The sequence below is a fragment of the Macaca fascicularis genome, chromosome 14 (genome assembly GCF_037993035.2).
Source record: "Macaca fascicularis isolate 582-1 chromosome 14, T2T-MFA8v1.1".
In the NCBI taxonomy this organism is placed as follows: Eukaryota; Metazoa; Chordata; class Mammalia; order Primates; family Cercopithecidae; genus Macaca; species Macaca fascicularis.
This window is the reverse complement of record NC_088388.1, coordinates 61,774,412-61,799,602: the sequence shown is the minus strand read 5'-3', so window position 1 is coordinate 61,799,602 and position 25,191 is coordinate 61,774,412.

Sequence of the window (25,191 nt, the reverse complement as noted above, 5' to 3'; positions counted from 1 at the left end):
AAGAGATCCACGAAATACAGATGTAACTCTGTGAGATGAATTAACAGAACACTAAGCAGTTTCACAGAAAGCTTCTTTCCAGGTTTCATCTGAGGATATTTCCTTTTTCACCACAGCCCTCTAAGGGCTTCCAGATATCACTATGCCAATTCCACAAGAACTGTCTTAGGCAAAGGCTCCTTGAGGGGAAAGCTGCAACTCTGTGAGGTGATTTCACAGAACACAACGAATTTTCTCAGAAAGCTTCTTTCTCTTTGTTATCGGAGGATATTTCTTTGGCCCTTAGTCTTCAAAGGGATGCGAAATATCTGTTCTCAGATTCTATAGAAATAAGGCTAGCAAAGAGATCCACGAAACACAGATATAACTCTGTGAAATGAATTAACAGAACAATAAGCAGTTTCTCAGAAAGCTTCTTTCCAGATTTCATCTGAGGATATTTACTTTTTCACCATAGCCCTCTATGGGCTTCCAAATATCACTTTGCCAATTCCAGAAGAAATGTCTTAGCGAAAGGCTCCTTGAGGGGAAAGCTGTAACTTTGTGAGATGATTTCACAGAACACAACGAAGTTTCAAAGAAAGCTTCTTTCTCTTTGTTATCGGAGGATATTTCCTTTGGCCCTATAGTCTTCATAGGGATCCGAAATATCTGTTCTGAGATTCTACAGAAATAAGGCTAGCAAAGACATCCACGAAATACAGAGGTAACTCTGTGAGATGAATTAACGGAACACTAAGCAGTTTCTCAGAAAGCTTCTTTCCAGATTTCATCTGAGGATATTTCCTTTTTCAACATAGCCCTCTATGGGCTTCCAGATATCACTTTGCCAATTCCACAAGAACTGTCTTAGCGAAAGGCTCCTTGAGGAGAAAGCTGCAACTCTGTGAGATGATTTCACAGAACACAACGAAGTTTCTCAGAAAGCTTCTTTCTCTTTGTATCGGAGGATATTTCCTTTGGCCCTATAGTCTTCCTAGGGATCCGAAATATCTGTTCTCACATTCCACAGAAATAAGGCTAGCAAAGAGACCCAAGAAAGACAGATGTAACTCTGTGAGATGAATTAACAGAACACTAAGCAGTTTCTCAGAAAGCTTCTTTCCAGATTTCATCTGAGGATATATCCTTTTTCACCATAGCCCTCTATGGGCTTCCAGATATCACTTTGCCAATTCCACAAGAACTGTCTTAGCGAAAGACTCCTTGAGGGGAAAGCTGTAACTCTGTGAGATGATTTCACAGAACACCAAGAAGTTTCTCAGAAAGCTTCTTTCTCTTTGTTTTCAGAGGACATTTCCTTTGGCCCTATAGTCTTCAAAGGCAGCCGAAATATCTTTGCTCAGATTCAACAGAAATAAGGCTAGCAAAGAGATCCACGAAATACAGATGTAACTCTGTGAGATGACTCAACAGAACACAAAGCAGTTTCTCAGAAACCTTCTTTCCAGATTTCCTCTGAGGATATTTCCTTTTTCACCATAGCCCTCTCTGGGCTTCCAAATATCACTTTGCCAATTCCACAAGAACTGTCTTAGCGAAAGGCTCCTTGTGGGGAAAGCTGTAACTCTGTGAGATGATTTCACAGAACACAACGAAGTTTCTCAGAAAGCATCTTTCTCTTTGTTATCGGAGGATATTTCCTTTGGCCCTATAGTCTTCAAAGGGATCCGAAATATCTGTTCTCAGATTCCACAGAAATAAGGCTAGCAAAGAGATCCACGAAATACAGATGTAACTCAGTGAGATGAATTAACAGAACACTAAGCAGTTTCTCAGAAAGCTTCTTTCCAGATTTCATCTGAGGATATTTCCTTTTTCACCATAGCCCTCCATGGGCTTCCAAATATCACTTTGCCAATTCCACAAGAACTGTCTTAGCGAAAGGCTCCTTGAGGGGAAAGCTGTAACTCTGTGAGATGATTTCACAGAACACAACGAAGTTTCCAAAAAGCTTCTTTCTCTTTGTTATCGGAGGATATTTCCTGTGGCCCTATAGTCTTCAAAGGGATCCTAAATATCTGTTCTCAGATTCTACAGAAATAAGGCTAGCAAAGAGATCCACGAAATACCGATGTAACTCTGTGAGGTGAATTAACAGAACACTAAGCAGTTTCTCAGAAAGCTTCTTTCCAGATTTCCTCTGAGGATATTTCCTTTTTCACCATAGCCCTCTATGGGCTTCCAAATATCACTTTGCCAATTCCACAAGAACTGTCTTAGCGAAAGGTTACTTGAGGGGAAAGCTGAAACTCTGTGAGATGATTTCACAGACAACAACGAAGTTTCTCAGAAAGCTTCTTTCTCTTTGTTATCGGAGGATATTTCCTGTGGCCCTATAGTCTTCATAGGGATCCGAAATATCTGTTCTCAGATTCCACAGAAATAAGGCTAGCAAAGAGATCCAAGAAATACAGATGTAACTCTGTGAGATGAATTAACAGAACACTAAGCAGTTTCTCAGAAAGCTTCTTTCCAGATTTCATCTGAGGATATTTCCTTTTTCACCATAGCCCTCTAAGGGCATCCAGATATCACTTTGCCAATTCCACAAGAACTGTCTTAGCGAAAGACTCCCTGAGGGGAAAGCTGTTACTCTGTGAGATGATTTCACAGAACACCAAGAAGTTTCTCAGAAAGATTCTTTCTCTTTGTTTTCAGAGGATATTTCCTTTGGCCCTATAGTCCTCAAAGGGATCCGAAATATCTGTTCTCAGATTCAACAGAAATAAGGCTAGCAAAGAGATCCACGAAATACAGATGTAACTCTGTGAGATGAATTCACAGAACACTAAGCAGTTTCTCAGAAAGCTTCTTTCCAGATTTCCTCTGAGGATATTTCCTTTCTCACCATAGCCCTCTATGGGCTTCCAAATATCACTTTGCCAATTCCACAAGAACTGTCTTAGCGAAAGGCTCCTTGAGGGGAAAGCTGTAACTCTGTGAGATGATTTCACAGAACACATCGAAGTTTCTCAGAAAGCTTCTTTCTATTTGTTATGGGAGGATATTTCCTTTGGCCCTATTATCTTCAAAGGGATGCGAAATATCTGTTCTCAGATTCTACAGAAATAAGGCTAGCAAGGAGATCCACGAAATATAGATGTAACTCTGTGAGATGAATTAACAGAACACTAAGCAGTTTCTCAGAAAGCTTCTTTCCAGATTTCATCTGAGGATATTTCCTTTTTCACCATAGACCTCTATGGGCTTCCAAATATCACTTTGCCAATTCCACAAGAACTGTCTTAGCGAAAGGCTCCTTGAGGGGAAAGCTGTAACTCTGTGAGATGATTTCACAGAACACAACGAAGTTTCCCAGAAAGCTTCTTTCTCTTTGTTATCGGAGGATATTTCCTTTGGCCCTATAGTCTTCAAAGTGATCCGAAATATCTCTTCTCAGATTCCACAGAAATAAGGCTAGCAAATAGATCCATGAAATACACATGTAACTCTGTGAGATGAATTAACAGAACACTAAGCAGTTTCTCAGAAAGCTTCTATCCAGATTTCATCTGAGGATATTTCCTTTTTCACCATAGCCCTCTATGGGCTTCCAAATATCACTTTGCCAATTCCACAAGAACTGTCTAAGCGAAAGGCTTCTTGAGGGGAAAGCTGTAACTCTGTGAGATGATTTCACAGAACAGAAACATGTTTTTCAGAAAGCTTCTTTCTCTTTGTTATCAGAGGATATTTCCTTTGGCCCTATAGTCTTCATAGGGATCCGAAATATCTGTTCTCAGATTCCACAGAAATAAGGCTAGCAAAGAGATCCACGAAATACAGATGTAACTCTGTGAGATGAATTAACAGAACACTAAGCAGTTTCTCAGAAAGCTTCTATCCAGATTTCATCTGAGGATATTTCCTTTTTCACCATAGCCCTCTATGGGCTTCCAAATATCACTTTGCCAATTCCACAAGAACTGTCTAAGCGAAAGGCTTCTTGAGGGGAAAGCTGTAACTCTGTGAGATGATTTCACAGAACAGAAACATGTTTTTCAGAAAGCTTCTTTCTCTTTGTTATCAGAGGATATTTCCTTTGGCCCTATAGTCTTCATAGGGATCCGAAATATCTGTTCTCAGATTCCACAGAAATAAGGCTATCAAAGAGATCCACGAAATACAGATGTAACTCTGTGAGATGAATTAACAGAACACTAAGCAGTTTCTCAGAAAGCTTCTTTCCAGATTTCATCTGAGGATATTTCCTTTTTCACCATAGCCCTCTATGGGCTTCCAAATATCACTTTGCCAATTCCACAAGAACTGTCTTAGCGAAAGGCTCCTTGAGGGGAAAGCTGTAACTCTGTGAGATGATTTCACAGAACACAACGAAGTTTCCCAGAAAGCTTCTTTCTCTTTGTTATCGGAGGATATTTCCTGTGGCCCTATAGTCTTCAAAGGGATCCTAAATATCTGTTCTCAGATTCTACAGAAATAAGGCTAGCAAAGAGATCCACGAAATACAGATGTAACTCTGTGAGATGAATTAACAGAACACTAAGCAGTTTCTCAGAAAGCTTCTTTCCAGATTTCCTCTGAGGATATTTCCTTTCTCACCCTAGCCCTCTATGGGCTTCCAAATATCACTTTGCCAATTCCACAAGAACTGTCTTAGCGAAAGGCTCCTTGAGGGGAAAGCTGTAGCTCTGTGAGATGATTTCACAGAACACATCGAAGTTTCTCAGAAAGCTTCTTTCTCTTTGTTATCGGAGGATATTTCCTTTGGCCCTATTATCTTCAAAGGGATCCGAAATATCTGTTCTCAGATTCTACAGAAATAAGGCTAGCAAGGAGATCCACGAAATACAGATGTAACTCTGTGAGATGAATTAACAGAACACTAAGCAGTTTCTCAGAAAGCTTCTTTCCAGATTTCATCTGAGGATATTTCCTTTTTCACCATAGCCCTCTAAGGGCTTCCAAATATCACTTTGCCAATTCCACAAGAACTGTCTTAGCGAAAGGCTCCTTGAGGGGAAAGCTGTAACTCTGTGAGATGATTTCACAGAACACAACGAAGTTTCTCAGAAAGCTTCTTTCTCTTTGTTATCGGAGGTTATTTCCTTTGGCCCTATAGTCTTCAAAGGGATCCGAAATATCTCCTCTCAGATTCCACAGAAATAAGGCTAGCAAATAGATCCATGAAATACACATGTAACTCTGTGAGATGAATTAACAGAACACTAAGCAGTTTCTCAGAAAGCTTCTATCCAGATTTCATCTGAGGATATTTCCTTTTTCACCATAGCCCTCTATGGGCTTCCAAATATCACTTTGCCAATTCCACAAGAACTGTCTAAGCGAAAGGCTTCTTGAGGGGAAAGCTGTAACTCTGTGAGATGATTTCACAGAACAGAAACATGTTTTTCAGAAAGCTTCTTTCCCTTTGTTATCAGAGGATATTTCCTTTGGCCCTATAGTCTTCATAGGGATCCGAAATATCTGTTCTCAGATTCCGCAGAAATAAGGCTAGCAAAGAGATCCACGAAATACAGATGTAACTCTGTGAGATGAATTAACAGAACACTAAGCAGTTTCTCATAAAGCTTCTTTCCAGATTTCATCTGAGGATATTTCCTTTTTCACCATAGCCCTCTATGGGCTTCCAAATATCACTTTGCCAATTCCACAAGAACTGTCTTAGCGAAAGGCTCCTTGAGGGGAAAGCTGCAACTCTGTGAGATGATTTCACAGAACACAACGAAGTTTCTCAGAAAGCTTCTTTCTCTTTGTTATCGGAGGATATTTCTTTGGCCCTTAGTCTTCAAAGGGATCCGAAATATCTGTTCTCAGATTCTACAGAAATAATGCTAGCAAAGAGATCCACGAAATACAGATGTAACTCTGTGAGTTGAATTAACAGAACACTAAGCAGTTTCTCAGAAAGCTTCTTTCCAGATTTCATCTGAGGATACTTCCTTTTTCACCATAGCCCTCTAAGGGGTTCCAAATATCACATTGCCAATTCCACAAGAACTGTCTTAGCGAAAGGCTCCTTGAGGGGAAAGCTGTAACTCTGTGAGATGATTTCACAGAACACAACGATGTTTCTCAGAAAGCTTCTTTCTCTTTGTTATCGGAGGTTATTTCCTTTGGCCCTATAGTGTTCAAAGGGATCCGAAATATCTGTTCTCGGATTCAACAGAAATAAGGCTAGCAAAGAGATCCACGAAATACAGATGTAACCCTGTGAGATGAATTAACAGAACACTAAGCAGTTTCTCAGAAAGCTTCTTTCCAGATTTCCTCTGAGGATGTTTCCTTTTTAACCATAGCCCTCTATGGGCTTCCAAATATCACTTTGCCAATTCCAAAAGAACTGTCTTAGCGACAGGCTCCTTGAGGGGAAAGCTGTAACTCTGTGAGATAATTTCACAGAACACAAACAAGTTTCTCAGAAAGCTTCTGTCTCTTTGTTATCGGAGGATATTTCCTTTGGCCCTATAGTCTTCCTAGGGATCCGAAATATCTGTTCTCAGATTCCACAGAAATAAGGCTAGCAAAGAGATACAAGAAAGACAGATGTAACTCTGTGAGATGAATTAACAGAACACTAAGCAGTTTCTCAGAAAGCTCCTTTCCAGATTTCATCTGAGGATATATCCTTTTTCAAAATAGCCCTCTATGGGCTTCCAGATATCACTTCGCCAATTCCACAAGAACTGTCTTAGCGAAACACTCCTTGAGGGGAAAGCTGTAACTCTGTGAGATGATTTCACAGATCACCAAGAAGTTTCTCAGAATGCTTCTTTCTCTTTGTTTTCAGAGGACATTTCCTTTGGCCCTATAGTCTTCAAAGGGATCCGAAATATCTTTGCTCAGATTCAACAGAAATAAGGCTAGCAAAGAGATCCACGAAATACAGATGTAACTCTGTAAGATGAATCAACAGAACACAAAGCAGTTTCTCAGAAAGCTTCTTTCCAGATTTCCTTGAGGATATTTCCTTTTTCACCATAGCCCTCTATGGGCTTCCAAGTATCACTTTGCCAATTCCAGAAGAACTGTCTCAGCGAAAGGCTCCTTGAGGGGAAAGCTGTAACTCTGTGAGATGATTTCACAGAACACAACGAAGTTTCTCAGAAAGCTTCTTTCTCTTTGTTATCGGAGGATATTTCCTTTGGCCCTATAGTCTTCAAAGGGATGCGAAATATCTGTTCTCAGATTACACAGAAATAAGGCTAGCAAAGAGATCCACGAAATACAGATGTAACTCTGTGAGATGAATAAACAGAACACTAAGGAGTTTCTCAGAAAGCTTCTTTCCAGATTTCATCTGAGGATATTTCCTTTTTCACCATAGCCCTCTATGGGCTTCCAAATATCACATTGCCAATTCCACATGAACTGTCTTAGCGAAAGGCTCCTTGAGGGGAAAGCTGTAACTCTGTGAGATGTTTTCACAGAACACAACGAAGTTTCTCAGAAAACTTCCTTCTCTTTGTTATCGGAGAATATTTCCTTTGGCCCTATAGTCTTCAAAGGGATCCGAAATATCTGTTCTCAGATTCCACAGAAATAAGGCTAGCAAAGAGATCCACGAAATACAGATGTAACTCTGTGAGATGAATTAACAGAACACTAAGCAGTTTCTCAGAAAGCTTCTATCCAGATTTCATCTGAGGATATTTCCTTTTTCACCATAGCCCTCTATGGGCTTCCAAATATCACTTTGCCAATTCCACAAGAACTTTCATAGCGAAAGGCTCCTTGAGGGGAAAGCTGTAACTCTGTGAGATGATTTCACAGAACACAACGAAGTTTCCCAGAAAGCTTCTTTCTCTTTGTTATCGGAGGATATTTCCTGTGGCCCTATAGTCTTCAAAGGGATCCTAAATATCTGTTCTCAGATTCTACAGAAATAAGGCTAGCAAAGAGATCCACGAAATACAGATGTAACTCTGTGAGGTGAATTAACAGAACACTAAGCAGTTTCTCAGAAAGCTTCTTTCCAGATTTCCTCTGAGGATATTTCCTTTTTCACCATAGCCCTCTATGGGCTTCCAAATATCACTTTGCCAATTCCACAAGAACTGTCTTAGCGAAAGGTTCCTAGAGGGGAAAGCTGCAACTCTGTGAGATGATTTCACAGACAACAACGAAGTTTCTCAGAAAGCTTCTTTCTATTTGTTATCGGAGGATATTTCCTGTGGCCCTATAGTCTTCAAAGGGATCCGAAATATCTGTTCTCAGATTTCACAGAAATAAGGCTAGCAAAGACATCTATGAAATACAGATGTAACTCTGTGAGATGAATTAACAGAACACTAAGCAGTTTCTCAGAAAGCTTCTTTCCAGATTTCATCTGAGGATATTTCCTTTTTCACCATAGCCCTCTAAGGGCTTCCAAATATCACTTTGCCAATTCCACAAGAACTGTCTTAGCGAAAGGCTCCTTGAGGGGAAAGCTGTAACTCTGTGAGATGATTTCACAGAACACAACGAAGTTTCTCAGAAAGCTTCTTTCTGTTTGTTATCGGAGGATATTTCCTTTGGCCCTATAGTCTTCAAAGGGATCCGAAATATCTGTTCTCAGATTCCACAGAAATAAGGCTAGCAAAGAGATCCAGGAAATACAGATGTAACACTGTGAGATGAATTAACAGAACACTAAGCAGTTTCTCATAAAGCTTCTTTCCAGATTTCATCTGAGGATATTTCCTTTTTCACCATAGCCCTCTATGGGTTTCCAGATATCACTTTGCCAATTCCACAAGAACTGTCTTAGCGAAAGACTCCCTGAGGGGAAAGCTGTAACTCTGTGAGATGATTTCACAGAACACCAAGAAGTTTCTCAGAAAGATTCTTTCTCTGTGTTTTCAGAGGATATTTCCTATGGCCCTGTAGTCTTCAAAGGGATCCGAAATATCTGTTCTCAGATTCAACAGAAATAAGGCTAGCAAAGAGATCCACAAAATACAGATGTAACTCTGTGAGATGAATTAACAGAACACTAAGCAGTTTCTCAGAAAGCTTCTTTCCAGATTTCCTCTGAGGATATTTCCTTTTTCACCATAGCCCTCTATGGGCTTCCAAATATCACTTTGCCAATTCCAAAAGAACTGTCTTAGCGAAAGGCTCCTTGAGGGGAAGCTGTAACTCTGTGAGATAATTTCACAGAACTCAACGAAGTTTCTCAGAAAGCTTCTTTCTCTTTGTTATCGGAGGATATTTCCTTTGGCCCTATAGTCTTCAAAGGGATCCGAAATATCTGTTCTCAGATTCCACAGATATAAGGCTAGCAAAGAGATGCACGAAATACAGATGTAACTCTGTGAGGTGTATTAACAGAACACTAAGCAGTTTCTCAGAAAGCTTCCTTCCAGATTTCATCTGAGGATATTTCCTTTTTCACCATAGCCCTCTATGGGCTTCCAAATATCACTTTGCCAATTCCACAAGAACTGTCTTAGCGAAAGGCTCCTTGAGGGGAAAGCTGTAACTCTGTGAGATGATTTCCCAGAACACAACGAAGTTTCTCAGGAAGATTCTTTCTCTTTGTTATCGGAGGATATTTCCTTTGGCCCTATAGTCTTCAAAGGGATCCGCAATATCTGTTCTCAGATTCCACAGAAATAAGGCTAGCAAAGAGATCCACGAAAAACAGATGTAACTCTGTGAGATGAATTAACAGAACACTAAGCAGTTTCTCATAAAGCTTCTTTCCAGATTTCATCTGAGGATATTTCCTTTTTCACCATAGCCCTCTATGGGCTTCCAGATATCACTTGGCCAATTCCACAAGAACTGTCTTAGCGAAAGACTCCCTGAGGGGAAAGCTGTAACTCTGTGAGATGATTTCACAGAACACAACGAAGTTTCTCAGAAAGATTCTTTCTCTTTGTTTTCAGAGGATATTTCCTTTGGCCCTATAGTCTTCAAAGGGATCCGAAATATCTGTTCTCAGATTCCACAGAAATAAGGCTAGCAAAGAGATCCACGAAATACAGATGTAACTCTGTGAGATGAATCAACAGAACACTAAGCAGTTTCTCAGAAAGCTTCTTTCCAGATTTCCTCTGAGGATATTTCCTTTCTCACCCTAGCCCTCTATGGGCTTCCAAATATCACTTTGCCAATTCCACAAGAACTGTATTAGCGAAAGGCTCCTTGAGGGGAAAGCTGTAACTCTGTGAGATGATTTCACAGAACACATCGAAGTTTCTCAGAAAGCTTCTTTCTCTTTGTTATCGGAGGATATTTCCTTTGGCCCTATAGTCTTCATAGTTATCCGAAATATCTGTTCTGAGATTCTACAGAAATAAGGCTAGCAAAGACATCCACGAAATACAGAGGTAACACTGTGAGATGAATTAACGGAACACTAAGCAGTTTCTCAGAAAGCTTCTTTCCAGAATTCATTTGAGGATATTTCCTTTTTCACCATAGCCCTCTATTGGCTTCCAGATATCACTTTGCCAATTCCACATAAACTGTCTTAGCGAAAGGCTCCTTGAGGGGAAAGCTGTAACTCTGTGAGATGATTTCACAGAACACAACGAAGTTTCTCAGAAAGCTTCTTTCTCTTTGTTATCGGAGGATATTTCCTATGGCCCTATAGTCTTCAAAGGGATCCGAAATATCTGTTCTCATATTTCACAGAAATAAGGCTAGCAAAGAGATACACAAAATAAAGATGTAACTCTGTGAGATGAATTAACAGAACACTAAGCAGTTTCTCAGAAAGCTTCTTTCCAGATTTCATCTGAGGATATTTGCTTTTTCACCATACCCCTCTATGGGCTTCCAGATATCACTTTGCCAATTCCACAAGAACTGTCTTAGCGAAAGTCTCCTTGAGGGGAAAGCTGTAACTCTGTGAGATGATTTGACAGAACACCAAGAAGTTTCTCAGAAAGCTTCCTTCTCTTTGTTTTTAGAGGATATTTCCTTTGGCCCTATAGTGTTCAAAGGGATCCGAAATATCTGTTCTCAGATTCAACAGAAATAAGGTTAGCAAAGAGATCCACGAAATACAGATGTAACTCTGTGAGATGAATTAACAGAACACTAAGCAGTTTCTCAGAAAGCTTCTTTCCAGATTTCCTCTGAGGATATTTCCTTTTTCATCATAGCCCTCTATGGGCTTCCAAATATCACTTTGCCAATTCCAAAAGAACTGTCTTAGCGAAAGGCTCCGTGAGGGGAAAGCTGTAACTCTGTGAGATGATTTCACAGAACACCACGAAGTTTCTCAGAAAGCTTCTTTCTCTTTGTTATCAGAGGATATTTCCTTTGACCCTATAGTCTTCAAAGGGATCCGAAATATCTGTTCTCAGATTCCACAGAAATAAGGCTAGCAAAGACATCCACGAAATACAGATGTAACTCTGTGACTTGAATTAACAGAACACTAAGCAGTTTCTCAGAAAGCTTCTTTCCAGATTTCATCTGAGGATATTTCCTTTTTCATCATAGCCCTCTATGGGCTTCCAAATATCACTTTGCCAATTCCACAAAAACTGTCTTAGCGAAAGGCTCCTTGAGGGGAAAGCTGTAACTCTGTGAGATGATTTCACAGAACACAACGAAGTTTCTCAGAAAGCTTCTTTCTCTTTGTTATCGGAGGATATTTCCTTTGGCCCTATAGTCTTCAAAGGGATCCGAAATATCTGTTCTCAGATTCCGCAGAAATAAGGCTAGCAAAGAGATCCACGAAATACAGATGTAACTCTGTGAGTTGAATTAACAGAACACTAAGCAGTTTCTCAGAAAGCTTCTTTCCAGATTTCATCTGAGGATATTTCCTTTTTCATCATAGCCCTCTATGGGCTTCCAAATATCACTTTGCCAATTCCACAACAACTGTCTTAGCGAAAGGCGCCTTGAGGGGAAAGCTGTAACTCTGTGAGATGATTTCACAGACAACAACGAAGTTTCTCAGAAAGCTTCTTTCTCTTTGTTATCGGAGGATATTTCCTTTGGCCCTAAAGTCTTCAAAGGGATCCGAAATATCTGTTCTCAGATTCCACAGAAATAAGGCTAGCAAAGAGATCCACGAAATACAGATGTAACTCTGTGAGATGAATTAACAGAACACTAAGCAGTTTCTCAGAAAGCTTCTTTCCAGATTTCATCTGAGGATATTTCCTTTTTCACCATAGCCCTCTATGGGCTTCCAAATATCTCTTTGCCAATTCCACATAAACTGTCTTAGCGAAAGGCTCCTTGAGGGGAAAGCTGTAACTCTGTGAGATGATTTCACAGAACACAACGAAGTTTCTCAGAAAGCTTCTTTCTCTTTGTTATCGGAGGATATTTCCTATGGCCCTATAGTCTTCAAAGGGATCCGAAATATCTGTTCTCAGATTCCACAGAAATAAGGCTAGCAAAGACATCCATGAAATACACATGTAACTCTGTGAGATGAATTAACAGAACACTAAGCAGTTTCTCAGAAAGCTTCTTTCCAGATTTCCTCTGAGGATATTTCCTTTTTCACCATAGCCCTCAATGGGCTTCCAAATATCACTTTGCAAATTCCAGAAGAACTGTCTTAGCGAAAGGCTTCTTGAGGGTAAAGCTGTAACTCTGTGAGATGATTTCACAGAACAAAAAGAAGTTTCTCAGAAAGATTCTTTCTCTTTGTTATCGGAGGATATATCCTTTGACCCTATAGTCTTCAAAGGGATCCGAAATATCTGTTCTCAGATTCCACAGAAATAAGGCTAGCAAAGACATCCACGAAATACAGATGTATCTCTGTGAGTTGAATTAACAGAACACTAAGCAGTTTCTCAGAAAGCTTCTTTCCAGATTTCATCTGAGGATATTTCCTTTTTCACCATCGCCCTCTATGGGCTTCCAAATATCACTTTGCCAATTCCACAAAAACTGTCTTAGCGAAAGGCTCCTTGAGGGGAAAGCTGTAACTCTGTGAGATGGTTTCACAGAACACAACGAAGTTTCTCAAAAAGCTTCTTTCTCTTTGTTATCGGTGGATATTTCCGGTCCCCCATTGTCTTCAAAGGGATCCGAAATATCTGTTCTCGGATTCCACAGAAATAAGGCTAGCAAGGACATCCACGAAATACAGATGTAACTCTGTGAGATGAATTAACAGAACACTAAGCAGTTTCTCAGAAAGCTTCTTTCCAGATTTCATCTGAGGATATTTCCTTTTTCACCATAGCCCTCTATGGGCTTCCAAATATCACTTTGCCAATTCCACAAGAACTGTCTTAGCGAAAGGCTCCTTGAGGGGAAAGCTGTAACACTGTGAGATGATTTCACAGAACACAACGAAGTTTCTCAGAAAGCTTATTTCTCTTTGTTATGGGAGGATATTTCCTTTGGCCCTATAGTCTTCAAAGGGATCAGAAATATCTGTTCTCAGATTCCACAGAAATAAGGATAGCAAGGAGATCCACGAAATTCAGATGTAACTCTGTGAGATGAATTAACAGAACACTAAGCAGTTTCTCTGAAAGCTTCTTTCCAGATTTCATCTGAGGATATTTCCTTTTTCACCATAGCCCTCTATGGGCTTCCAGATATCCCTTTGCCAATTCCACAAGAACTGTCTTAGCGAAAGGCTCCTTGAGGGGAAAGCTGTAACTCTGTGAGATGATTTCACAGAACACAACGAAGTTTCTCAGAAAGCTTCTTTCACTTTGTTATCGGAGGATATTTCTTTGGCCCTTAATCTTCAAAGGGATCCGAAATATCTGTTCTCAGATTCTACAGAAATAAGGCTAGCAAAGAGATCCACGAAATACCGATGTAACTCTGTGAGTTGAATTAACAGAACACTAAGCAGTTTCTCAGAAAGCTTCTTTCCAGATTTCTTCTGAGGATATTTCCTTTTTCACCATATCCCTCTATGGGCTTCCAAATATCACTTTGCCAATTCCACAAGAACTGTCTTAGCGAAAGGATCCTTTAGGGGAAAGCTGTAACTCTGTGAGATGATTTCACAGAACACAACGAAGTTTCTCAGAAAGCTTCTTTCTCTTTGTTATCGGAGGATATTTCCTTTGGCCCTATAGTCTTCAAAGGGATCCGAAATATCTGTTCTCAGATTCTACAGAAATGAGGCTAGCAAAGAGATCCACGAAATACAGATGTAACTCTGTGAGGTGAATTAACAGAACACTAAGCAGTTTCTCAGAAAGCTTCTTTCCAGATTTCATCTGAGGATATTTCCTTTTTCACCATAGCGCTCTATGGGCTTCCAAATATCACTTTGCCAATTCCACATAAACTGTCTTAGCGAAAGGCTCCTTGAGGGGAAAGCTGTAACTCTGTGAGATGATTTCACAGATCACAACTAAGTTTCTCAGAAAGCTTCTTTCTCTTTGTTATCGGAGGATATTTCCTATGGCCCTATAGTCTTCAAAGGGATCCGAAATATCTGTTCTCAGATTCCACAGAAATAAGGCTAGCAAAGAGATCCATGAAATACACATGTAACTCTGTGAGATGAATTAACAGAACACTAAGCAGTTTCTCAGAAAGGTTCTTTCCAGATTTCATCTGAGCATATTTCCTTTTTCACCATAGCCCTCTCTGGGCTTCCAGATATCACTTTGCCAATTCCACAAGAACTGTCTAAGCGAAAGACTCCTTGAGAGGAAAGCTGTAACTCTGTGAGATGATTTCACAGAACACAACGAAGTTTCTCAGAAAGTTTCTTTCTCTTTTTTATCGGAGGATATTTCCTTTGGCCCTATAGTCTTCAAAGGGATCCGCAATATCTGTTCTCAGATTCTAAAGAAATAAGGCTAGCAAAGAGATACACGAAATACAGATGTAACTCTGTGAGGTGAATTAACAGAACACTAAGCAGTTTCTCAGAAAGCTTCTTTCCAGATTTCATCTGAGGATATTTCCTTTTTCACCATAGCCCTCTATGGGCTTCCAAATATCCCTTTGCCAATTCCACAAGAAATGTCTTAGCGAAAGGCTCCTTGAGGGGAAAGCTGTAACTCTGTGAGATGATTTCACAGAACACAACGAAGTTTCTCAGAAATCTTCTTTCTCTTTGTTATCGGAGGATATTTCCTGTGGCCCTATAGTCTTCAAAGGGATCCGCAATATCTGTTCTCAGATTCTACAGAAATAAGGGTAGCAAAGAGATCCACGAAATACAGATGTAACTCTGTGAGGTGAATTAACAGAACACTAAGCAGTTTATCAGAAAGCTTCTTTCCAGATTTCATCTGAGGATATTTCCTTTTTCACCATAGCCCTCTATGGGCTTCCAAATATCACTTTGCAAGTTCCACAAGAACTGTCTTAGCGAAAGACTCCTTGAGGGGAAAGCTGTAACTCTGTGAGATGATTTCACAGAACACAACGACGTTTCTCAGAAAGCTTCTTTCTCTTTGTTATGGGAGGATATTTCCTTTGGCCCTATAGTCTTCAAAGGGATCAGAAATATCTGTTCTCAGATTCCACAGAAATAAGGATAGCAAGGAGATCCACGAAATACAGATGTAACTCTGTGAGATGAATTAACAGAACACTAAGCAGTTTCTCAGAAAGCGTCTTTCCAGATTTCATCTGAGGATATTTCCTTTTTCACCATAGCCCTCTATGGGCTTCCAAATATCACTTTGCCAATTCCACAAGAACTGTCTTAGCGAAAGGTTCCTTGAGGGGAAAGCTGCAACTCTGTGAGATGATTTCACAGAACACAACGAAGTTTCTCAGAAAGCTTCTTTCTCTTTGTTATCAGAGGATATTTCCTATGGCCCTATAGTCTTCAAAGGGATCCGAAATATCTGTTCTCAGATTCCACAGAAATAAGGCTAGCAAAGACATCCATGAAATAAACATGTAACTCTGTGAGATGAATTAACAGAACACTAAGCAGTTTCTCAGAAAGCTTCTTTCCAGATTTCATCTGAGGATATTTCCTTTTTCACCATAGCCCTCTATGGGCTTCCAGATATCACTTTGCCAATTCCACAAGAACTGTCTTAGCGAAAGGCTCCTTGAGGGGAAAGCTGTAACTCTGTGAGATGATTTCACAGAACACAACGAAGTTTCTCAGAAAGCTTCCTTCTCTTTGTTTTCAGAGGATATTTCCTTTCGCCCTATAGTCTTCAAAGGGATCCGAAATATCTGTTCTCAGATTCCGCAGAAATAAGGCTAGCAAAGAGATCCACGAAATACAGATGTAACTCTGTGAGATGAATTAACAGAACACTAAGCAGTTTCTCAGAAAGCTTCTTTCCAGATTTCCTCTGAGGATATTTAATTTTTCATCATAGCCCTCTATGGGCTTCCAAATATCACTTTGCCAATTCCAAAAGAACTGTCTTAGCGAAAGGCTCTGTGAGGGGAAAGCTGTAACTCTGTGAGATGATTTCACAGAACACAACGAAGTTTCTCAGAAACCTTCTTTCTCTTTGTTATCGGAGGATATTTCCTTTGGCCCTATAGTCTTCAAAGGGATCCGAAATATCTGTTCTCAGATTCCAGAGAAATAAGGCTAGCAAAGAGATCCAAGAAATACAGATGTAACTCTCTGAGATGAATTAACAGAACACTAAGCAGTTTCTCAGAAAGCTTCTTTCCAGATTTCCACTGAGGATATTTCCTTTTTCACCATAGCCCTCTATGGGCTTCCAAATATCACTTTGCCAATTACAGAAGAACTGTCTTAGCGAAAGGCTTCTTGAGGGTAAAGCTGTAACTCTGTGAGATGATTTCACAGAACAAAAAGAAGTTTCTCAGAAAGATTCTTTCTCTTTGTTATCGGAGGATATATCCTTTGACCCTATCGTCTTCAAAGGGATCCGAAATATCTGTTCTCAGATTCCACAGAAATAAGGCTAGCAAAGACATCCACGAAATACAGATGTATCTCTGTGACTTGAATTAACAGAACACTAAGCAGTTTCTCAGAAAGCTTCTTTCCAGATTTCATCTGAGGATATTTCCTTTTTCACCATAGCCCTCTATGGGCTTCCAAATATCACTTTGCCAATTCCACAAAAACTGTCTTATCGAAAGGCTCCTTGAGGGGAAAGCTGTAACTCTGTGAGATGGTTTCACAGAACACAACGAAGTTTCTCAAAAAGCTTCTTTCTCTTTGTTATCGGTGGATATTTCCGGTCCCCCAATTGTCTTCAAAGGGATCCGAAATATCTGTTCTCAGATTCCACAGAAATAAGGCTAGCGAGGACATCCACGAAATACAGATGTAACTCTGTGAGATGAATTAACAGAACACTAAGCAGTTTCTAAGAAAGCTTCTTTCCAGATTTCATCTGAGAATATTTCCTTTTTCACCATAGCCCTCTATGGGCTTCCAAATATCACTTTGCCAATTCCACATGAACTGTCTTAGCGAAAGGCTCCTTGAGGGGAAAGCTGTAACTCTGTGAGATGATTTCACAGAACACAACGAAGTTTCTCAGAAAGCTTCTTTCTCTTTGTTATGGGAGGATATTTCCTTTGGCCCTATAGTCTTCAAAGGGATCAGAAATATCTGTTCTCAGATTCCACAGAAATAAGGAGAGCAAGGAGATCCACGAAATACAGATGTAACTCTGTGAGATGAATTAACAGAACACTAAGCAGTTTCTCAGAAAGCTTCTTTCCAGATTTCATCTGAGGATATTTCCTTTTTCACCATAGCCCTCTATGGGCTTCCAGATATCACTTTGCCAATTCCACAAGAACTGTCTTAGCGAAAGGCTCCTTGAGGGGAAAGCTGTAACTCTGTGAGATGATTTCACAGAACACAACGAAGTTTCTCAGAAAGCTTCTTTCTCTTTGTTATCGGAGGATATTTCTTTGGCCCTTAATCTTCAAAGGGATCCGAAATATCTGTTCTCAGATTCTACAGAAATAAGGCTAGCAAAGAGATCCACGAAATACAGATGTAACTCTGTGAGTTGAATTAACAGAACACTAAGAAGTTTCTCAGAAAGCTTCTTTCCAGATTTCCTCTGAGGATATTTCCTTTTTCACCATAGCCCTCTATGGGCTTCCAAATATCACTTTGCCAATTCCACAAGAACTGTCTTAGCGAAAGGCTCCTTGAGGCGAAAGCTGTATCTCTGTGAGATGATTTTACAGAACACAACGAAGTTTCTCAGAAAGCTTCTTTCTCTTTGTTATCGGAGGTTATTTCCTTTGGCCCTATAGTCTTCAAAGGGATCCGAAATATCTGTTCTCAGATTCCACATAAATAAGGCTAGCAAAGAGATCCACGAAATACAGATGTAACTCTGTGAGATGATGTAACAGAACGCTAAGCAGTTTCTCAGAAAGCTTCTTTCCAGATTTCATCTGAGGATATTTCCTTTTTCACCATAGCCCTCTATGGGCTTCCAAATATCACTTTGCCAATTCCACATAAACTGTCTTAGCGAAAGGCTCCTTGAGGGGAAAGCTGTAACTCTGTGAGATGATTTCACAGAACACATAGAAGTTTCCCAGAAAGCTTCTTTCTCTTTGTTATCGGAGGATATTTCCTGTGGCCCTATAGTCTTCAAAAGGATCCTAAATATCTGTTCTCAGATTCGACAGAAATAAGGCTAGCAAAGAGATCCACGAAATACAGATGTAACACTGTGAGGTGAATTAACAGAACACTAAGCAGTTTCTCAGAAAGCTTCTTTCCAGATTTCCTCTGAGGATATTTCCTTTTTCACCGTAGCCCTCTATGGGCTTCCAAATATCACTTTGCCAATTCCACAAGAACTGTCTTAGCGAAAGGCTCCTTGAGGGGAAAGCAGAAACTCTGTGAGATGATTTCACAGACAACAACGAAGTTTCTCAGAAAGCTTCTTTCTCTTTGTTATCGGAGGATATTTCCTGTGGCCCTATAGTCTTCAAAGGGATCCGAAATAACTGTTCTCAGATTCCACAGAAATAAGGCTAGCAAAGACATCCATGAAATACACATGTAACTCTGTGTGATGAATTAACAGAACACTAAGCAGTTTTTCAGAAAGCTTCTTTCCATATTTCATCTGAGGATATTTCCTTTTTCACCATAGCCCTCTATGGGCTTCCAAATATCACTTTGAAAATTCCACATGAACTGTCTTAGCGAAAGGCTCCTTGAGGGGAAAGCTGTAACTCTGTGAGATGATTTCACAGACAACAACGAAGTTTCTCAGAAAGCTTCTTTCTCTTTGTTATCGGAGGATATTTCCTTTGAACCTATAGTCTTCATGGGGATCCGAAATATCTGTTATCAGATTCCACAGAAATAAGTCTAGCAAAGAGATGCACGAAATACAGATGTAACTCTGTGAGATGAATTAACAGAACACTAAGCAGTTTCTCAGAAAGCTTCTTTTCAGATTTCATCTAAGGATATTTCCTTTTTCACCATAGCCCTCTATGGGCTTCCAAATATCACTTTGCCAATTCCTCGTAAACTGTCTTAGCGAAAGGCTCCTTGAGGGGAAAGCTGTAACTCTGTGAGATGATTTCACAGGACACAACGAAGTTTCTCAGAAAGCTTCTTTCTCTTTGTTAACGGAGGGTATTTCCTGTGGCCCTATAGTCTTCAAAGGGATCCGAAATATCTGTTCTCAGATTCTACAGAAATAAGGATAGCAAAGAGATCCAAGAAATACAGATGTAACTCTGTGAGGTGAATTAACAGAACACTAAGCAGTTTCTCAGAAAGCTTCTTTCCAGATTTCCTCTGAGGATATTTCCTTGTTCACCAGAGCCCTCTATGGGCTTCCAAATATCACTTTGCCAATTCCACAAGAACTGTCTTAGCGAAAGGCTCCTTGAGGGGAAAGCTGTAACTCTGTGAGATGATTTCACAGACAAAAACGAAGATTCTCAGAAAGCTTCTTTCTCTTTGTTATCGCAGGATATTTCCTTTGGCCCTATAGTCTTCAAAGGGATCCGAAATATCTGTTCTCAGATTCCACAGAAATAAGGCTAGCAAAGACATCCATGAAATACACATGTAACTCTGTGAGATGAATTAACAGAACACTAAGCAGTTTCTCAGAAAGATTCTTTCCAGATTTCATCTGAGGATATTTCCTTTTTCACCATAGCCCTCTATGGGCTTCCAAATATCACTTTGCCAATTCCACATGAACTGTCTTAGCGAAAGGCTCCTTGAGGGGAAAGCCGTAACTCTGTGAGATGATTTCACAGAACACAAAGAAGTTTCTCAGAAACCTTCTTTTTCTTTGTTATCGGAGGATATTTCCTGTGGCCCTATAGTCTTCAAAGGGATCCGAAGTATCTGTTCTCAGATTCCACAGAAATAAGGCTAGCAAAGACATCCATGAAATACACATGTAACTCTGTGAGGTGAATTAACAGAACACTAAGCAGTTTCTCAGAAAGCTTCTTTCCAGATTTCATCTGAGGATATTTCCTTTTTCACCATAGCTCTCTATGGGCTTCCAAATATCACTTTGCCAATTCCACGAGAACTGTCTTAGCGAAAGGCTCCTTGAGGGGAAAGCTGTAACTCTGTGAGTTGATTTCACAGAACACAACGAAGTTTCTCAGAAAGCTTCTTTCTCTTTGTTATCGGAGGATATTTCCTTTGGCCCTATAGTCTTCAAAGGGATCCGAAATATCTGTTCTCAGATTCCACAGAAATAAGGCTAGCAAAGAGATCCACGAAATACAGATGTAACTCTGTGAAATGATTTAACAGAACACTAAGCATTTTCTCAGAAAGCTTCTTTCCAGATTTCATCTGAGGATATTTCCTTTTTCACCATAGCCCTCTATGGGCTTCCAAATATCACTTTGCCAATTCCACAAGAACTGTCTTAGCGAAAGGGTCCTTGAGGGGAAAGCTGTATCTCTGTGAGATGATTTCACAGAACACAACGAAGTTTCTCAGAAAGCTTCTATCTCTTTGTTATCGGAGGATATTTCCTTTGGCCCTACAGTCTTCAAAGGGATCCGAAATATCTGTTCTCAGATTCCACAGAAATAAGGCTAGCAAGGAGATCCACGAAATACAGATGTAACTCTGTGAGATGAATTAACAGAACACTAAGCAGTTTCTCAGAAAGCTTCTTTCCAGATTTCATCTGAGGATATTTCCTTTTTCAACATACCCCTCTAGGGCTTCCAGATATCACTTTGCCAATTCCACAAGAACTGTCTTAGAGAAAGGCTCCTTGAGGGGAAAGCTGTAAATCTGTGACATGATTTCACAGAACACAACGAAGTTTCTCAGAAAGCTTCTTTCTCTTTGTTATCGGAGGATATTTCCTTTGGCCCTATAGTCTACATAGGGATCCGAAATATCTGTTCTGAGATTCTACAGAAATAAGGCTAGCAAAGACATCCACGAAATACAGAGGTAACTCTGTGAGATGAATTAACGGAACACTAAGCAGTTTCTCAGAAAGCTTCTTTCCAGATTTCATCTGAGGATATTTCCTTTTTCACCATAGCCCTCTAGGGGCTTCCAGATATCACTATGCCAATTCCACAAGAACTGTCTTACCTAAAGGCTCCTTGAGGGGAAAGCTGTAACTCTGTGAGGTGATTTCACAGAACACAACGAAGTTTCTCGGAAAGCTTCTTTCTCTTTGTTATCGGAGGATATTTCTTTGGCCCTTAGTCTTCAAAGGGATCCGAAATATCTGTTCTCAGATTCGACAGAAATAAGGCTAGCAAAGAGATCCACGAAATACAGATGTAACTCTGTGAGGTGAATTAACAGAACACTAAGCAGTTTCTCAGAAAGCTTCTTTCCAGATTTCATCTGAGGATATTTCCTTTTTCACCGTAGCCCTCTATGGGCTTCCAAATATCACTTTGCCAATTCCACAAGAACTGTCTTAGCGAAAGGCTCCTTGAGGGGAAAGCAGAAACTCTGTGAGATGATTTCACAGACAACAACGAAGTTTCTCAGAAAGCTTCTTTCTCTTTGTTATCGGAGGATATTTCCTGTGGCCCTATAGTCTTCAAAGGGATCCGAAATAACTGTTCTCAGATTCCACAGAAATAAGGCTAGCAAAGACATCCATGAAATACACATGTAACTCTGTGTGATGAATTAACAGAACACTAAGCAGTTTTTCAGAAAGCTTCTTTCCATATTTCATCTGAGGATATTTCCTTTTTCACCATAGCCCTCTATGGGCTTCCAAATGTCACTTTGCCAATTCCACATGAACTGTCTTAGCGAAAGGCTCCTTGAGGGGAAAGCTGTAACTCTGTGAGATGATTTCACAGAACACAACGAAGTTTCTCAGAAAGCTTCTTTCTCTTTGTTATCGGAGGATATTTCCTTTGAACCTATAGTCTTCATGGGGATCCGAAATATCTGTTATCAGATTCCACAGAAATAAGTCTAGCAAAGAGATGCACGAAATACAGATGTAACTCTGTGAGATGAATTAACAGAACACTAAGCAGTTTCTCAGAAAGCTTCTTTCCAGATTTCATCTAAGGATATTTCCTTTTTCACCATAGCCCTCTATGGGCTTCCAAATATCACTTTGCCAATTCCTCATAAACTGTCCTAGCGAAAGGCTCCTTGAGGGGAAAGCTGTAACTCTGTGAGATGATTTCACAGGACACAACGAAGTTTCTCAGAAAGCTACTTTCTCTTTGTTAACGGAGGGTATTTCCTGTGGCCCTATAGTCTTCAAAGGGATCCGAAATATCTGTTCTCAGATTCTACAGAAATAAGGATAGCAAAGAGATCCAAGAAATACAGATGTAACTCTGTGAGGTGAATTAACAGAACACTAAGCAGTTTCTCAGAAAGCTTCTTTCCAGATTTCCTCTGAGGATATTTCCTTTTTCACCAGAGCCCTCTATGGGCTTCCAAATATCACTTTGCCAATTCCACAAGAACTGTCTTAGCGAAAGGCTCCTTGAGGGGAAAGCTGTAACTCTGTGAGATGATTTCACAGATAAAAACGAAGATTCTCAGAAAGCTTCTTTCTCTTTGTTATCGCAGGATATTTCCTTTGGCCCTATAGTCTTCAAAGGGATCCGAAATATCTGTTCTCAGATTCCACAGAAATAAGGCTAGCAAAGACATCCATGAAATACACATGTAACTCTGTGAGATGAATTAACAGAACACTAAGCAGTTTCTCAGAAAGCTTCTTTCCAGATTTCATCTGAGGATATTTCCTTTTTCACCATAGCCCTCTATGGGCTTCCAAATATCACTTTGCCAATTCCAGATGAACTGTCTTAGCGAAGGGCTCCTTGAGGGGAAAGCCGTAACTCTGTGAGATGATTTCACAGAACACAAAGAAGTTTCTCAGAAACCTTCTTTTTCTTTGTTATCGGAGGATATTTCCTGTGGCCCTATAGTCTTCAAAGGGATCCGAAGTGTCTGTTCTCAGATTCCACAGAAATAAGGCTAGCAAAGACATCCATGAAATACACATGTAACTCTGTGAGGTGAATTAACAGAACACTAAGCAGTTTCTCAGAAAGCTTCTTTCCAGATTTCATCTGAGGATATTTCCTTTTTCACCATAGCTCTCTATGGGCTTCCAAATATCACTTTGCCAATTCCACGAGAACTGTCTTAGCGAAAGGCTCCTTGAGGGGAAAGCTGTAACTCTGTGAGATGATTTCACAGAACACAACGAAGTTTCTCAGAAAGCTTCTTTCTCTTGTTATCGGAGGATATTTCCTTTGGCCCTATAGTCTTCAAAGGGATCCGAAATATCTGTTCTCAGATTCCACAGAAATAAGGCTAGCAAAGAGATCCACGAAATACAGATGTAACTCTGTGAGATGATTTAACAGAACACTAAGCATTTTCTCAGAAAGCTTCTTTCCAGATTTCATCTGAGGATATTTCCTTTTTCACCATAGCCCTCTATGGGCTTCCAAATATCACTTTGCCAATTCCACAAGAACTGTCTTAGCGAAAGGGTCCTTGAGGGGAAAGCTGTATCTCTGTGAGATGATTTCACAGAACACAACGAAGTTTCTCAGAAAGCTTCTTTCTCTTTGTTATCGGAGGATATTTCCCTTGGCCCTACAGTCTTCAAAGGGATCCGAAATATCTGTTCTCAGATTCCACAGAAATAAGGCTAGCAAGGAGATCCACGAAATACAGATGTAACTCTGTGAGATGAATTAACAGAACACTAAGCAGTTTCTCAGAAAGCTTCTTTCCAGATTTCATCTGAGGATATTTCCTTTTTCAACATACCCCTCTATGGGCTTCCAGATATCACTTTGCCAATTCCACAAGAACTGCCTTAGAGAAAGGCTCCTTGAGGGGAAAGCTGTAAATCTGTGACATGATTTCACAGAACACAACGAAGTTTCTCAGAAAGCTTCTTTCTCTTTGTTATCGGAGGATATTTCCTTTGGCCCTATAGTCTACATAGGGATCCGAAATATCTGTTCTGAGATTCTACAGAAATAAGGCTAGCAAAGATATCCACGAAATACAGAGGTAACTCTGTGAGATGAAATAACGGAACACTAAGCAGTTTCTCAGAAAGCTTCTTTCCAGATTTCATCTGAGGATATTTCCTTTTTCACCATAGCCCTCTATGGGCTTCCAGATATCACTATGCCAATTCCACAAGAACTGTCTTACCTAAAGGCTCCTTGAGGGGAAAGATGTAACTCTGTGAGATGATTTCACAGAGCACAACGAAGTTTCTCGGAAAGCTTCTTTCTCTTTGTTATCGGAGGATATTTCTTTGGCCCTTAGTCTTCAAAGGGATCCGAAATATCTGTTCTCAGATTCTACAGAAATAAGGCTAGCAAAGAGATCCACGAAATACAGATGTAACTCTGTGAGGTGAATTAACAGAACACTAAGCAGTTTCTCAGAAAGCTTCTTTCCAGATTTCATCTGAGGATATTTCCTTTTTCACCGTAGCCCTCTATGGGCTTCCAAATATCACTTTGCCACTTCCACAAGAACTGTCTTAGCGAAAGGCTCCTTGAGGGGAAAGCTGTAACTCTCTGAGATGATTTCACAGAACACAACGAAGTTTCTCAGAAAGCTTCTTTCTCTTTGTTATCGGAGGATATTTCCTTTGGCCCTAAAGTCTTCTAAGGGATCCGAAATATCTGTTCTCAGATTCCACAGAAATAAGGCTAGTAAAGAGATCCACGAAATACAGATGTAACACTGTGAGATGAATTAACAGAACACTAAGCAGTTTCTCAGAAAGCTTCTTTCCAGATTTCATCTGAGGATATTTCCTTTTTCACCATAGCCCTCTATGGGCTTCCAAATATCACTTTGCCAATTCCACATAAACTGTCTTACCG